General features: G+C 44.6%; 1 protein-coding gene across 6 annotated transcripts in view; it reads right to left on the reverse strand.

The window, feature by feature from the left end:
* NDST2 (N-deacetylase and N-sulfotransferase 2) overlaps window positions 1-16,726 on the reverse strand; it is a 231,903-nt gene that overhangs the window by 123,726 nt on the left and 91,451 nt on the right. The window contains exon 1 of one of the 6 annotated variants that reach the window (XM_084633092.1): window positions 3,869-4,065. The exons of the other annotated variants lie outside the window; for them this stretch is intronic. The gene's annotated coding sequence lies outside the window, so the exon portion shown is untranslated. Of the gene's footprint in view, window positions 1-3,868; window positions 4,066-16,726 lie in introns of those variants that run through there. 6 annotated transcript variants of the gene reach the window in all.

The following is a 16,726-nucleotide window of genomic DNA, read 5'->3' on the forward strand; positions in this document are numbered from 1 at the left end:
TCTGCTGCCCCGAGAGCTTACCAAGTAGAGTCAAAAACTGATGTTTGTTGCCACTACAGAAAAAAACCAAACCCATGTCCTGGTGAAGTGCAGAGCCTCAGACTCCTTAGTTCATGAGGGACAGAGTGGAAAAAATGGAATGTGATCATGTAATTCAAAATGGTTTTATAATGGATACTCACAAAGAGGGCCAAATTAAGGTAGCAAGGAAAACCTTAATTCAGACATTTCCCAACTTCTGAGTGCTTGACTTTGAAACCTCAATAATGTTCTTTTAACATCTTTTGTGTGTGTATGTATGTAATAACAACTATAGTTTTACATTTTGGTTCTCTTTCCCATTCCCTGTAAGAGCCCTTAACTGAATATAAGCAGCACAGCCCAATGGCCTGTGATGGGATGTTAGATGGGGTGTGATCTGAGTTACTACAGAAAATTCTTTCCTGGGTATCTGGCTGGTGAATCTTGCCCATATGCTCAGGGTTTAGCTGATCGCCATATTTGGGGTCGGTTTTCCTCCAGGGCAGATTGGAAGAGGCCCTGGTGGTTTTTCACCTTCCTCTGTAGCATGGGGCACAGGTCACTCGCTGGAGGATTCTCTGCTCCTTGAAGTCTTTAAACCACGATTTGAGGACTTCAATAGCTCAGACACAGGTGAGAGGTTTTTCGCAGGAGTGGGTGGGTGAGATTCTGTGGCCTGCATTGTGCAGGAGGTCGGACTAGATGATCATAATGGTCCCTTCTGACCTTAATATCTATGAATCTATAAATCTATGAATATGATGGAACGTTGTAGTTGAAAAACATCAGTCAATGAGAATGCCACACATCCGAAAAATGGCTTCAGATTCTGTCAAATTTGTCAGAGAGGAAGAAATTGCCAAGTGCAAGCAGTACACAGGATGGACCCCTCCTGTTTATTAAGGCTAGATGACATCAGCAACCAATGCTCTGAAGCACTGATTTTGACAAGTCATCAAGCATCTCGCATGACAGCAGGGAATTCCAATAGGCTAGCAAAGTCTTATCAACACAACTGTTCCATCAGGGTGTTTGCTCCTCCCTAAAGCCTAATTCTCCCATTCCCACCAAAAAAAATTGTATATTAAAAAAGAGATCCTGGACACTGGTAAGCCAGAAGCATGACTTATTTCACAGATGTGTTGTGAGGCTTAATTTATGTCTGTAAACCCTTTGTGTTGTGCCTCTCCTCTATTGTAAGAGACTCTCAGTATTATCAATGTGGTCCTCTCTACACTAGAAAGAGTTAGCCAGTATAGCTATATCAGTAAAGCCCCCTACAGTCAGCATAACTATGTTTATACTACAGTATTTGCTGGCATAGCTGTGTTGGTTAGGGTTTGATTTTTTCACACTCCTAACTAACATAGCTATCCTGGCAAAACTTTTCGGTGTAGATCAAGGCTTGCAAGCACCTGATTAGGTTTGGAAGGATTAGATTTTTATCCATAAATGTAGATAAACATTGATTTCAATATACGTAAACATACAAACTGACACAAAAATATTTCTACTGATAATTATCAAAATGTACAGATAGACAATGTAACAAAAATGATTCTTGAGAACTTATTGGAGTTCGTATTCAGGCTATTTACTTTACACACTTTGACATACGATGTCGACAAATTGCGTTTTAATGCTTATGAACCTTTAACTTTTTGACTCTCAACATCAACTGTCATTCAATAATTATCGTCTGACCCCTCCTAATTTCCTACAGCTGTGAAAATTTAAAATTGATAAAAATCGAAAAATGCTTAAAAGTAAACACTAATATTATCAGTCAAAATTAAATTCTGCCAAGCCTACGTATGATGAACGTGTAGTGCTTCCACACCCCCAACTCTCTGCACATTTGTCCAATTTATGCAAATTGAACAAGAACCTTGTCAGAGGTAGTCCGAGCTCTGGGGTGGTTTAAGTAGGATCTTCCCAGCACTACAGACAGTTCTGTTTGTTTTGGGCAGTGAAATCAGAAGGGATAATAAGAATGAAGATAATGCATTTGTCAGGTAAGTGCTGCCAACTGTAATTGTGCATGTCTCCTTTAACAAAGAATACAGAATACTGACAGTAGTAAATGACTGATTATATATGATTTATACAGCTGGCAGGGACATTCATTCTTGCGCAAGGATCTAGTTCATTCATGGTATAGTGCAAGAGTCATATTCAGCTTTGCATTGGTCCCAACTATTCCCTCCAAAGCCGCTAAGTATTTTTTTCTACCCCAGCTTACCCTCTACACTCCCCCCAAGCAATTTAAAACACTAGACAACATCCAATTGTATTTGTTTCCCGTAGAAAGGCAGAGCAAGGTGCCTCCCATACCAGGCTTCCCAGTGTCTTGGGTTGCCATCGCTCCCCTTCTCCTAGTCATTTCTAGTATCATTCTGTGCTGGTTTGGTGGGCCTACAGCCATCAGCAGTAGAGCATTTACATTCCGTTTTTCCCATGACCATCTTGTTAGAAGCATAAACCAAATCATATCACCTGAGGGCTTGTTAATGGAAGGGAAGGAAGCAAGAGTGTCTCTCAGCATTTCTAATCTTTCCAGAGAAAAGGAAGAAAAGGAGACACTAAGATGAAACCAACATATTAAACCTTCCAGCTCATGCCTGCAATCAAAGGACCACTTCTGCACATGGAAAGGACCCAGTCAAAGCCCTTCCTATGGCAACAAGGTAACACACAAATTCTCGAGAACTTAGCCAGCTTCAACCTCTAACCATTGTCCCATGTCTGTCCTGAGATTCCATCAGACTTCACTGTGGCTGCAACCTGGAAGAAATAAGTCCCAATGCTCCAGGTCCAAATAGCCACTTGTTTTCCAAATTTAAACACTCCCTGTCTCCCACATCCCAGGGAGTCTTTTCTCCAACAGAGATTTCTGTACTCCTTCAGGAAAGGACCCTCACCACATCTATCAGCAGAAGCATAGGGTATTCTAATACCCACAGCACCAAAGTTATGCACCACATCTTAGCACTAGGGCAGAGATGTATTTCACATCTGTGGCAGCAGATTGCAAATTAGCTAAGTATTTCCCCAAGCACCCAGTCAGCTCAGGCCCCCACATGAGACAGTTTGAATCTGGAACCTCAGAGCTCTGATTTCAAAGACTGAAGCTACTACAGTTCAGGGAAGTAAATGATCTTACAATAAAGGAAAGTTGTTTTCCACATGAAGGAAGGTTCCATCCATTATCGCAGTTTAGACAGGTGTATCCTGTTGCCTTCACTGGAAAAATCAAGCTAAACCTTCACTAAAACAAAACTAAAAATTAATCCCCTATCTACTCTATTATCTGAGCAAATATAAAGCTATTAATAGCAAGTAATCCACATACTGGTGATGCAGTTTTTACCATAAGAATTCTGTATAATCCACAGAACAAATACCAGACCTACTCAACATATTACTGTATCACACCTGAAATATTCACTAGGTCCGTATGACAGTGCAGATTAATTTACAGCTGCTACTCTGTCTGTAACCTCATCTCAGAAATTGGTCTCTAAAACATACTTGACTGTACAGAAGGGATTGAGGAGGTCACTGGCCCAAGATTTGGGACCTGCTTCAGACCCTCCTGGACTAGTGTCAAAAAAAGACAGAGTTCAAACCAATGTAAGTCTGGAATAGTTTAAAAGTGTGATATCTTGTGAACTAGCGGGGCTAGAGATAAATGCTTTATCCCACTGGAAAGCTGAGCATTCCCACTTTCACTCAAAGTATTTCCTTGCCTTGGTAGGATGCAGGATACTGGACCTTTAGAAAAAAAAAAAGAATAAAGCCACTCGACTCTAATTTCTATCTTATTTTCCCTCCCCTCCCAACCTACCTGAATTCTGAATGTTAGTGGGTATCTTTAAGCTTCTAGAGCTAGAGATTACCACTTTCTACCAGGTGAAAGTTTGGAATCTCAGCTCTTTCAAATGGCATGCAGCTGGCATATCATCCTCAGTCTGTGGAGTAGGCTGAATTACACTTTTAATTTGGGGCTGGGAGCTTTGTCTCCAAAGTGAGAGCCATGTACACTCAATCCCCAGACGCACTCCTACTGATATCAAAGAAGGTTTGCACAAAGATCAAGGATAGCATATAGACATTTGGTAGAAAATGTAATTTAACTAGTGAAGTTAATGATTGCCTGCAGCTCACTCAGTGGGAAAACACGATGCTGTACACTTTTAGAACTACAGCTGTCCTTGCCCTGGGTTTCTGCATGTGTGTCTTCCTTTCTTCTCCCTGCACATATCCCCGTTTTGGCCTCTCTTCAGTCTGATTGCTTGCTCTGTTTCTTTCCAGGGATGGAGATGACCTAAAATGTTATGAGGTTCAACTCCTAGTCCTCCCTGCAGCCACATATCATTGCCTCCCTCTGAGCTTCACTCTAGGTCCCTCTCCATTTGTCAGACACCAAACAGCAAGTGCATCTTCTTCTCTCCCCTCCCCAATTCTGAGTTGGAGCAGCAACATTTTTCTGTTGCTCCCTTTCTAGGCCTTTATCAGACCAGCCATCCACTTCTTCTACAGCTATTGTGTGTCTCTCATCCACCTTCCAGCTCTTCTGCACTAAGTAAGAAAGCAGCTGGCTGGGGGTGCAGACAGAGGAGAGGCAGTTATAGGCTGATGCTCAGTGGAGTCATTTGTCTGGTTAATTCCAATAACAAACGAGACTCTGGCACGTTAACTAGTTATGCGACTCCCAAGCGGTTGGCGTCCAACTTCTTAGAGGGACAAGTGGCGCTCAGCCACCAGAGATTGAGCAATAGGTCTGTGATGCCCTTAGATGTCTAAGGCTGCACACACCGACAGGTGCAAGTAACATGTTGAACCCCATTCATGATGGGGATCAGAGATTGCAATCTTTCGCCATGAACAAGGAATTCCCAGTAAGTGTGGGTCATATGCTCACGTTGATTAAGTCCCTTAAAAAAATTAAAAAGCCTTGACTGGCCAGAGGAGAAACCTGAAAGACTGTTTTTTGCCCTCCCCGTACCTCTGGAGCTGGAGGTAAAAGATAAAGAAATTCAAAGTTATGACTCAAGTGCCCAACGTATAACCCTGAAGTAAGGCGAGGGAAGGATCTTGACATCATGCTGAGAGTGACTAATGCCCCTATTACTGAGAATGCATTTTACATGAAAGCATGCTCACACATGACAGGCAGCCTGCCGAAGTGGTGCCAGGCTCACCTCTACCTGTTGTTTCACTGGTCACAGCCTTGATAGTGGGATGGGTCAAGGCTATAAGTCTCCAGCTGCCCCAGCAGGAAAGAGGTTCAAGGTGCTGGTTTTGACCTACAATGTCCTTCATGGTTTGTGTTCTGGCTACCTTTGAGACTATATTTCCCTTCAAACTCTTACTGAACAGTGATGATCAGTGAAGTCTCTGGAGTGGGTAGTGCCCGGATTTAGCCATCTGGGAGCAAATATTTCTCAATGAGTGGTGCCTGACTCCAGAACTCATTCCTCCCCACCCCACACTTTGTCCAATAGAGGCCAGGTTCGCTGACCTTCAGAGCACATTACAGTGTGTCTATTTAGTCAAACTATATGTGGGAGGGCAGGGAGAAGGGTGAATTAAATAATTAAATGGGAAGAGGTATTTGGGGGGGGGGGGGGAGAAAGCGAGGGAAAGGACTTCTTTCAGCAGCCCCAACATTTTGTAAGTATAGATGATTTCAGGAATAGATTTTATGCTTTTGTTTTATATGCACTTAGATATATTTATGGTAAGGAAACGATATAATTTGGAAAAAAATATACAACAAAGTAATAAAGACAAACAAAACATGCACAAGGGGGCTGTTACATAACCCTAACTCAGAATTTCCTGAATTTTAAATAGCGTTTAAAAGCTCAACCATAACGCATTAACAAATCTTTGTATCAAAAAACAAAACAAAACACAAGAAACAAAACTCTTGTGAACAGGTGATCAGTTTGTCTGGGAGTGTGTTTGTGCATTCAAAGCCATTTGTCTGAATGTGCAATGAAGGATTCAAATGAAGCTGTATCTAGTTTAACATACAGATCATCAGATACACACAAAAACTGCATGCAGGTCTTTACTATCATCTATGGCCTTTACAACAAAAGTTAGTCTTCACTGAGGACAAAATGCACTGCCAATCTGAAAATAAGCCTCTTTTGGTTACCAAAAAGTAAAATGTAAAAAAAACCAAAAAAACCCAAACACTCCTCACCACTGAAACTCCAGTTTTTCCTACTGTGATGAAACCACAACACTCAGAAGCAATGTTGTCCTTTTTTTTCCACACATGGAAGGGGCAGGAAATCATCTTTGGGAAAGAACGACCCTGAGAAACATCACCTGAAGACTAAATTTATGATGTGTCTGTTTTTATGTGCTGTACATGAAAATGCCTCCTCAATCAGAACTTTAACATCCCTGGTGCAACACTGTAATAAAAGAAGAATTATTTCTACATAAAATATTTCCAAAAGCTTTTCCTGAAGCATCCACACGTCTTTAAAAACAGTACGCTGAGGATCATAACGGTGCGGTGGGAAGTACAATATCCCCCTTCTCTAGCAGCTTTTGCCAGAGACTGGGTGTCTCACATGGAAGAACAGAAAGAATATTACTAACTAACCAGGCAAGTCCACTGTATGACAATCTACAACAGGGGCGGGCAAACTTTTTGGCCAGAGAGCCACATTGGGGTTGCAAAACTGTATGGAGGGCCGGGTAGGGAAGGCTGTGCCTCCCCAAACAGCCTGGCCCCTGCCCCCTATCCACCCCCTCACAACCCCCCAACCATCCAACCCCCCCCTCCCCTGCTCCTTGTCCCCTGACCACGCCCTCCCAGGACCTCCCACCCCTAACCGCCCCCCCAGGACCCCACCCCCATCCAACTCCCCCTGCTCCCTCTCCCCTGACTGCCCTGACCCCTATCCATACACCCCCGACAGGTCCCCCGCGACTTCCACGCCTATCCACCCACCCCGTTCCCTGATCACCCCCCCAGAACCTCCGCCCCATCCATCCGCTCCCTGCTCCTTGTCCCCTGACTGCCCCCTGGAACCCCTTGCCCCTTACCATGCTGCTCAAAGCAGCATGTCTGGCAGGCATGCCACCCAGCCGAGCCAGCCCCACCACTGCGTTGCCTGGCAGAAGCTCACAGCCCCACCGCCCAGAGCGCTGGTGGCATGGCGAGCTGAGGCTGCAGGGGAGGGGGGACAGCAGGGGAAGGGCTGGGAGCTCAAGGGCCAAGCAGGACGGTCCCGCGGGCTGGATGTGGCCAGCGGGCCGTAGTTGGCCCACCTCTGATCTACAACATGTACTTGCGATTTCTGACCCAGAACTAAACTCCACAGCTCTGAGATTTGCCATGTGAAAAAAGAATTAGTGCCTGATGAATTTCATCTCATTCAAGTGGATGCCTTTATTTTTTTTGGTGATCCTGAACTTAAAGTTTGTATTTTTGTTTTCATTACCTCTTTAAAAAGAGTCTCCTGCAGCTCCAAGCTAAAGATCTTCCAGGAGATTCTAAGCAACAGCTGCAGCATCTCAGCCATCTGTTTCATTTATATTTGCTAATGCAGCTCCTGCTGTTTTCAACTGACAATTTTCTCTCTCTTATTCCTGGCACACGGGAAGTTGCTGTACGCAAAGTTCCTCTTTATTCTTAGCCGTCAAATCACATCTGGTAACAAAAATGCACGAACAAGGCCTCTTCCCATCCCACTTTTCCTCTATTAAAGTTATTGAGATTTGGATGAGTATTTATGTTGTTACTTTACAGTTTAAGAATATAAGAACGGCCACACTGGGTCAGACCCAAAGGTCCATCCAGCCCAGTGTCCTGTCTGCCGACAGTGGCCAATGCCAGGTGCCCCAGAGGGAGTGAACAGAACAGGTAATGATCAAGTGATCTCTCTCCTGCCATCCACCTTCACCCTTTGACAAACAGAGGCTAGGGACACCATTCCTTACCCATCCTGGCTAATAGCCATTAATGGACTTAACCTCCATGAATTTATCCAGTTCTCTTTTAAACCCTGTTATAGTCCTAGCCTTCACAACCTCCTCAGGCAAGGAGTTCCACAGGTCGACTGTGCGCTGAGTGAAGAAGTACTTCCTTTTATTTGTTTTAAACCTGCTGCCCATTCATTTCATTTGGTGGCCCCTAGTTCTTATATTATGGGAACAAGTAAATAACTTTTCCTTATTCACTTTCTCCACACCACTCATGATTTTATAGACCTCTATCATATCCCCCCTTAGTCTCCTCTTTTCCAAGCTGAAAAGTCCTAGCCTCTTTAATCTCTCCTCATATGGGACCCGTTCCAAACCCCTAATCATTTTAGGGGTGATGCCCTTTTCTGAACCTTTTTGAACGCCAGCTTATCTTTTTTGAGATGAGGGGACCACATCTGTACGCAGTATTCAAGATGTGGGCGTACCATGGATTTATATAAGGGCAATAAGATATTCTCTGTCTTTTTCTCTATCCCCTTTTTAATGATTCCTAACATCCCTTTTGCGTTTTTGACTGCCGCTGCACACTGCGTGGACGTCTTCAGAGAACTATCCACGATGACTCCAAGATCTCTCTCCTGATTAGTTGTAGCTAAATTAGCCCCCATCATATTGTATGTATAGTTGGGGTTATTTTTTCCAATGTGCATTACTTTACATTTATCCACATTAAATTTCATTTGCCATTTTGTCGCCCAATCACTCTGTTTTGTGAGATCTTTTTGAAGTTCTTCACAGTCTGCTTTGGTCTTAATCAGGGATCTCAAACTAAAATCACCAGGAGGGCCACATGAGGACTAGTACATTGGCCCGAGGACCGCATCATTGACACCCTCCCACCCCTGCTCCCACTCCACCCCTTCCATGAGGCCCCGCCCCTGCCTCACCTCCTCCCACCCCTTCCCTGCCCCAATTCCAAACCCTTACCCAAATCCCCACCCCTGCCCCGCCTCTTCTCCGCCTCCTCCCCTGAGGTGCAGCTCCCCGCTCCTCCCCCCTCCCTCCTGGAAAGCCCTAAGCGCCGCCAAACAGCTGTTTGGCGGTGGGAGGAGCCTAGAGGTAGGCAGAGGAGTGGGGACACAGCACACTGTGGTGGGGGGGGGTGAGGGGAGCTTGGTGGCTGCAGGAAATAACTCGAGGGGCAGAGAGGGGCCACGGGGAGCTTGGCAGACCGCAGCAAATAACTCCGTGGGCCGCATGCGTATTTGAGACCCCTGGTCTTAACTATCTTGAGCAGTTTAGTATCATCTGCAAACTTTACCACCTCACTGTTTACCCCTTTCTCCAGATCATTTATGAATAAGTTGAATAGGATTGGTCTTAGGACTGACCCTTGGGAACACCACTAGTTACTCCTCTCCATTCTGAAAATTTACCTTTTATTCCTACCCTTTGTTCCCTGTTTTTTAAACAGTTCTCAATCCATGAAAGGATCTTCCCTCTTATCGCATGACAACTTAATTTACGTAAGAGCCTTCGGTGAGAGACCTTGTCAAAGGCTTTCTGGAAATCTAAGTACACTATGTCCACTGGATCCCCTTTGTCCACATGTTTGTTGACCCCCTCAAAGAACTCTAATAGATTAGTAAAACACGATCTCTCTTTAGAGAAACCATGTTGACTTTTGCGCAACAATTTATGTTCTTCTATGTGTCTGACAATTTTATTCTTTACTATTGTTTCAACTAATTTGCCCAGTACTGACGTTAGACTTACCGGTCTGTAATTGCCAGGATCACCTCTAGAGCCCTTCTTAAATATTGGAGTTCCATTAGCTATCTTCCAGTCATTGGGTACAGTAACTGATTTAAGGGACAGGTTACAAACCATAGTTAATAGTTCCACAATTTCACATTTGAGTTCTTTCAGAACTCTTGGGTGAATGCCATCTGGTCCCGGTGACTTGTTATTGTTAAGTTTCTCAATTAATTTCAAAACCTCCTCTAGTGACACTTTAATCTGTGACAAGTCCTCAGATTTGTCACCTACAAAAGATGGCTCAGGTTTGGGAATCTCCCTGACATCCTCAGCCATGAAGACTGAAGAAAGAATTCATTTAGTTTCTCCGCGATGACTTTATTGTCTTTAAGTGCTCTTTTTGTATCTCCATCGTCCAGGGGTCCTACTGGTTGTTTAGCAGGCTTCCTGCATCTGATGTACTTAAAAAACATATTGTTATTACCTTTTGAGCTTTTGGCTAGCTGTTCTTCAAACTCCTTTTGGCTTTCCTTATTACATTTTTACATTTAATTTGTCAGTGCTGATGCTCCTTTCTATTTACCTCTGTACTGACATCAGTATGTTACTTTTTCCTAATATCCAACCTAAACCTCCCCCACTGCAACTTGAGACCATTACTCCTCGTTCTGTCATCCGCTACCACTGAGAACAGTCTAGATCCATCCTCTTTGGAACCCCCTTTCAGGAAGTTGAAAGCAGCTATCAAATCTCCCCTCATTCTTCTCTTCCGCAGACTAAACAATCCCAGTTCCTTCAGCCTCTGCTCATAAGTCATGTGTTCCAGTCCCCTAATCATTTTTGTTGCCCTCCGCTGGACTCTTTCCAATTTTTCCACATCCTTCTTGTAGCGTGGGGCCCAAAAGTGGACACAGTACTACAGATGAGGCCTCAAAAATGTCGAATAGAGGGTAACAATCACATCCCTCTATCTGCTGGCAATGCCCCTACTTATACATCCCAAAATGCCATTGGCCTTCTTGGCAACAACGGCACACTGTTGACACATATCCAGCTTCTTGTCCACTGTAACCCCTACGTCCTTTTCTGCACAACTGCTGCCTAGCCATTCGGTCCCTAGTCTGTAGCAGTGCATTGGATTCTTCCGTCCTAAGTGCAGAGTCCTGCACTTGTCCTTGTTGAACCTCATCAGATTTCTTTTGGCCCAGTCCTCTAATTTGCCTAGGTCCCTCTGTATCCTATCCCTACCCTCCAGCGTATCTACCTCTGCTCCCCAGTTTAGTATCATCTGCAAACTTGCCGAGGGTGCAATCCACACCATCCTCCAGATCATTTATGAAGATATTGAACAAAACCGGCCCCAGGACCGACCCCTGGGGCACTCCACTTGATACCGGCGGCCAACTAGACATGGAGCCATTGATCACTACCCATTGAGCCTGACAATCTAGCCAGCTTTCTATCCACCTTATAGTCCATTCATCCAGCCCATACTTTTTTAACTTGCTGGCAAGAATACTGTAGGAGACCATGTCAAAAGCTTTGCTAAAGTCAAGGAACAATGTCCACTGCTTTCCCCTCATCCACAGAGCCAGTTATCTCGTCATAGAAGGCAATTAGATTAGTCAGGCATGACTTTCCCTTGGTGAATCCATGCTGCTGTTCCTGATCACTTTCCTCTCCTCTAAGTGCTTCAGAATTGATTCCTTGAGGACCTGCTCCATGATTTTTCCAGGGACTGAGGTGAGGCTGACTGGCCTGTAGTTCCCCGGATCCTCCTCCTTCCCTTTTTTAAAGATGGGCACTACATTAGCCTTTTTCCAGTAGTCCGGGACCTCCCCCCATCGCCATGAGTTTTCAAAGATAATGGCCAATGGCTCTGCAATCACAGCCGCCAACTTCTTTAGAACTCTCAGATGCAGCGCATCCAGCCCCATGGACTTGTGCTCGTCCAGCTTTTCTAAATGGTCCCGAGCCACTTCTTTCTCCACAGAGGGCTGATCACCTCCTCCTCATGCTGTGCTGCTCAGTGCAGTAGTCTGGGAGCTGACCTTGTTCGTGAAGACAGAGGCAAAAAAAGCATTGAGTACATTAGCTTTTTGCACATCCTCTGTCACTAGGTTGCCTCCCTCATTCAGTAAGGGGCCCACACTTTCCTTGACTTTCTTCTTGTTGCTAACATACCTGAAGAAACCCTTCTTGTTACTCTTAACATCTCTTGCTAGCTGCAACTCCAGCTGTGATTTGGTCTTCCTGATTTCACTCCTGCATGCCCGAGCAATATTTTTATACTCATCCCTGGTCATTTGTCCAATCTTCCACTTCTTCTAAGCTTCTTTTTTGTGTTTAAGATCAGCAAGGATTTCACTGTTAAGCCAAGCTGGTTGCCTGCCATATTTACTATTCTTTCTACACTTCGGGATGGTTTGTCCCTGTAACCTCAATAAGGATTCTTTAAAATACAACCAGCTCTCCTGGACTCCTTTCCCCCCCATGGTATTCTCCCAGGGGATCCTACCCATCAGTTCCCTGAGGTTGTCAAAGTCTGCTTTTCTGAAGTACAGGGTCCGTATTCTGCTGCTCTCCTTTCTTCCTTGTGTCAGGATCTTGAACTCAACCATCTCATGGTCGCTGCCTCCCAGGTTCCCATCCACTTTTGCTTCCCCTACTAATTCTTCCCAGTTTGTGAGCAGCAGGTCAAGAAGAGCTCTGCCCCTAGTTGGTTCCTCCAGCATTTGCACCAAGAAATTTTCCCCTACACTTTCCAATAACTTCCTGGATTGTCTATGCACCACTGTATTGCCCTCCCAGCAGATATCAGGGTGACTGAAGTCTCCCATGAGAACCAGGGCCTGCAATCTAGTAACTTCCGTGAGCTGCCGGAAGAGAGCCTCGTCCACCTCATCCCCCTGGTTGGTGGTCTATAGCAGACTCCCACCACCACATCACCCTTGTTGCTCACACTTCTAAACTTAAACCAGAGACTCTCAGGTTTTTTCTGCAGTTTCATACCGGAGCTCTGAGCAGTCATACTGCTCTCTTACATTCAATGCAACTCCCCCACCTTTCCTGCCCTGCCTGTCCTTCCTGAACAGTTTGTATCCATCCATGACAGTACTCCAGTCATGTGAGTTATCCCACCAAGTCTCTGTTATTCCAATCACATCATAATTCCTTGACTGTGCCAGGACTGCCAGTTATCCCTGCTTGTTTCCCAGGCTTCTTGCATTTGTGTACAGGCACTTGAGATAACTTGCTGTTTGTCCTGCTTTCATAGTATGAGGCAGGAGCCCTCCCCTCTCGCGCTCTCCTGTTCGTGCTTCCTCCCGGTATCCCACGTCCCCACTTAGCTCATTGCTTTGGTCCCCTTTCCCTGGTGAACATAGTTTAAAGCCCTCCTCACTAGGTTAGCCAGCCTGCTTGCAAAGATGCTCTTCCCTCTCTTCGTTACATGGTTGTTAAGCCATGGTGGCTCTTCTTTAGTTCTTTTACTGTGTTTTTTAATTTGGGGTATACATTTAAGTTGAGCCTCTATTATTGTGTCTTTGAAAAGCGTCCATGCAGCTTGCAGGGATTTCACTCTAGTCACTGTACCTTTTAATTTCTGTTTAACTAACCTCCTCATTTTTGCATAGTTCCCCTTTCTGAAATTAAATGCCACTTGTGTTGGGCTGTTGAGGTGTTCTTTCCACCACAGAAATGTTAAATGTTATTATATTATGGTCACTATTTCCAAGTGGTCCTGTTATAGTCACCTCTTGGACCAGATCCTGCGCTCCACTCAGGACTAGCTCAAGAGTTGCCTGTCCCCTGTGGGTTCCTGTACCAGCTGCTCCAAGAAGCAGTCATTTAAAGTATCGAGAAATTTTGTCTCTGCATTTCGTCCTGAGGTGACATGTACCCAGTCAATATGGGGATAACTGAAATCCCCCACTATTATTGAGTTCTTTATTTTGATAGCCTCTCTAATCTCCCTTAGCATTTCACTGTCCTGGTCAGGTGGTCAATAATAGATCCTTACTGTTATATTCTTATTGGAGCATGGAATTACTATCCTTAGAGATTCTATGGAAAATGTGGATTCATTTAAGATTTTTATTTCATTTGATTCTACATTTTCTTTCACATGTAGTGCCACTCCACCCCCCCACCCCCACATGACCTGTTCTGTCCTTCTGATATATTTTGTACCCCGGAATGATTGTGTCCCATTGATTGTCCTCACTCCACCAGGCTTCTGTGATGCCTATTATATCAATATCCTTCTTTAACATGAGGCACTCTAGTTCACCCATCTTATTATTTAGACTTCTAGCATGTGTACAAGAACTTTAAAAACTTGTCACCGTTTATTTGTCTGCCCTTTTTTGATGTGTCAGATTCTTTATGTGAATGTTTCTTATCTGATCTGGCCCATACTTGACCCTCTTCCATCCTCTCCTCCTGACTAAAACCTAGAGACTCTCTATCAATAGACTCTCCTCTAAGAGAAGTCTCTGTCCTATCCATATGCTCCTCTGCAGCAATCAGCTTTCCCACGTCTCTTAGTTTAAAAACTGCTCTGCAACCTTTTTAATGTTAAGTGCCAGCAGATACAATAATGAGGGCAGAGTATGGAAAGGGAGCGAAGGGGACAGAGCAACACAGAAAAGAGGGAGAAGTAAGAAGGGAATTATACTCCCTCCCACTACAGCACTGCTGCGGGAAGGATGGGGCTGGAAGCCCTCCAAGCTACCCTCACAACCAGTACACCTTCCTTACACCATTACCTCATGCTAGGATTCAACCTTTTCTGGCCACTATACCCTTACCCAACTATGGAATTGACTGTACCATCTGACCATGGCCTTGCTCTCCCTTCTCCTGTACCCAGCAATAACATCCCTCCTCTTCTGCACAACACTGGTGTCAGGATCAGCCCAAGAGCCAGTGTACTTTACAGAAGGCATAAGTGAGTGAAGTGTGTTGAGGCAGAACACCAGGGCTCAGAATTTTAAGTACCAGTGATTAGGAACCACCATCCCGCTGAGAGATGCTGAGACTATAGCTCTCCCATACTGTTACCTGTGGTGCTAAGAGACACTCTGGGTAAAGGCACAGACTGACCAACTCCTGAAATAATGGTTAGCCAGCATGAAAAGCAATAAAATGGTAGCACAGGGAGATTTGGCCAGCAGCCACCACCAAGGCCAGTTAATGTCACTACTGCGTGCCAGGGAGCTCATTAAGCAAGTCTCCAAGCTAGCAGGGAGATCTAAGGGCTTGTCACTCTGGGAAATGATATTGGTTGTAATGCACAACTTAGCACTTAGTGTACACAAGGACTGTCATCTTTTAAAATCATGTGAGCTGGTCATGGCTAACCTCTCCACAGAGTGTTTAATGTGGTGTGTGCTAGCACGTGTTATAACATGGCTTCATTTTCCAGCATTGACTAGCCCTAACTTGGAAACAGGTATGGACATTAAACACAAAAAGGGCTGCACACAAACCAGACCAAGATGTGTGACTCTGCATCTCCCCTTCTAATATACCCCCTTCTCAGTCATTACAGTAATTACTACAGTACAAGGCGACATGAGAGGAGCAGACCCACAGGGCTGGAAACCTTGTGCTGGAACATCCTTTTCAGGTCACAAACACACAGCCCTGAACCTCATGCTGATAAGCAGCTGAGAGAGTGCTGGGGAGATATCAGTCATAATCTCTTATCTCTACTGTTCCCGGAAGACAACCTAAAATTACCCCTCAATCTGCTGTTCCACCGATTAACTCTTTCATAATCCTCAGACCACCTCTTCTACTACAATATATTCCTAACAGCCACTATGTGCTACCTTCTGAATAATGGGTAGACAACAGAGGAGGGAGGAGGAGAGCAGAAGAGAAGGAGAAAGAAAGGAAATTGAGGAGATTTGGAGGGTGAGTGAGAAAAAACAAGGGAAGAGACTCCAACAGTCTGGCAGTGAGGCATAACCCTCTCCTACCAAAAACCTCTCTTGAGTGCTTGGGTGCTGTGCCTGGGTTAATCTGTGCCTTTACACCAGCCAGCCAGTCATTCATTCCCTCTGCATGCAGAGCACAACTGGCTTCATTTCCTCCCCAGCTTCTGTTCAACATTATATATTTGTGTACATACCGTACTCTGCCTTCAAAGAACGGGATTCACCTACACCTGGGAAGAGCTGGAACACAGGTGCAGTTCATACAATGGAGTATGTGTTAGCTCTCTTAATATGTTGGCAATTGTTCCTATCCAACTGTGGATGGATGTGAATCATTACATAAGGACCAGATTTGCTTTTGAATTTACAGCTAACTGGCACTAAAAACACAGTTATAGGTGCACTCTGGAGAGGCCAACTGCAGCCTTCCAATGTCCCCTCGAACAACCCTGCACAAAGCATTCCGACTTTCAAGTGCATATTGGACAGGACAGAAAAGATTACTTATTGACACCTGCATCACACTCCAGGATGTTATAGTTTCTTTATGTTTTGCAAGAAGGATGCATTATCCAGTGAGTCTTGGTTCTAGTCTAAAATGCTATCTTTAACTTGCTTGCCATTCCTCAGTTTACCCAGATGTAAAATTGTGTAAACATTTATCTATTTCACAGAGATGATATGATATGTATTATGGTGGCATCTAGGATCTCAATCTTACACCAGGACTCCATTGTGCTACACACCATACAAACACAGAACAAAAGGACACTCCCTGTCCCAGGGTGCTTTTTAATGTTGAGACATTCTAAAGAACTGCAAAACATTATTTGTACTCTAAGGCACCTCACAAACGGCAACAGAAAAGGGAGAGCAGAGTGTACTATGACCCAATGAGAGAAAGGTGAATTCATCACCATCTCCTAGAATGAGAAAATGGCCATTTTCCATAGTGGTAAGCAACATGCCAAACCAAAGATCCCAGGAACAGGACTGCTCTCATCCTATCCCTTGCCCCACACCACCCAATCCAAAATGATCACAGT

Source organism: Lepidochelys olivacea (genome assembly GCF_965140295.1).
Source record: "Lepidochelys olivacea isolate rLepOli2 genome assembly, chromosome: 7".
Lineage (NCBI taxonomy): Eukaryota > Metazoa > Chordata > Testudines > Cheloniidae > Lepidochelys > Lepidochelys olivacea.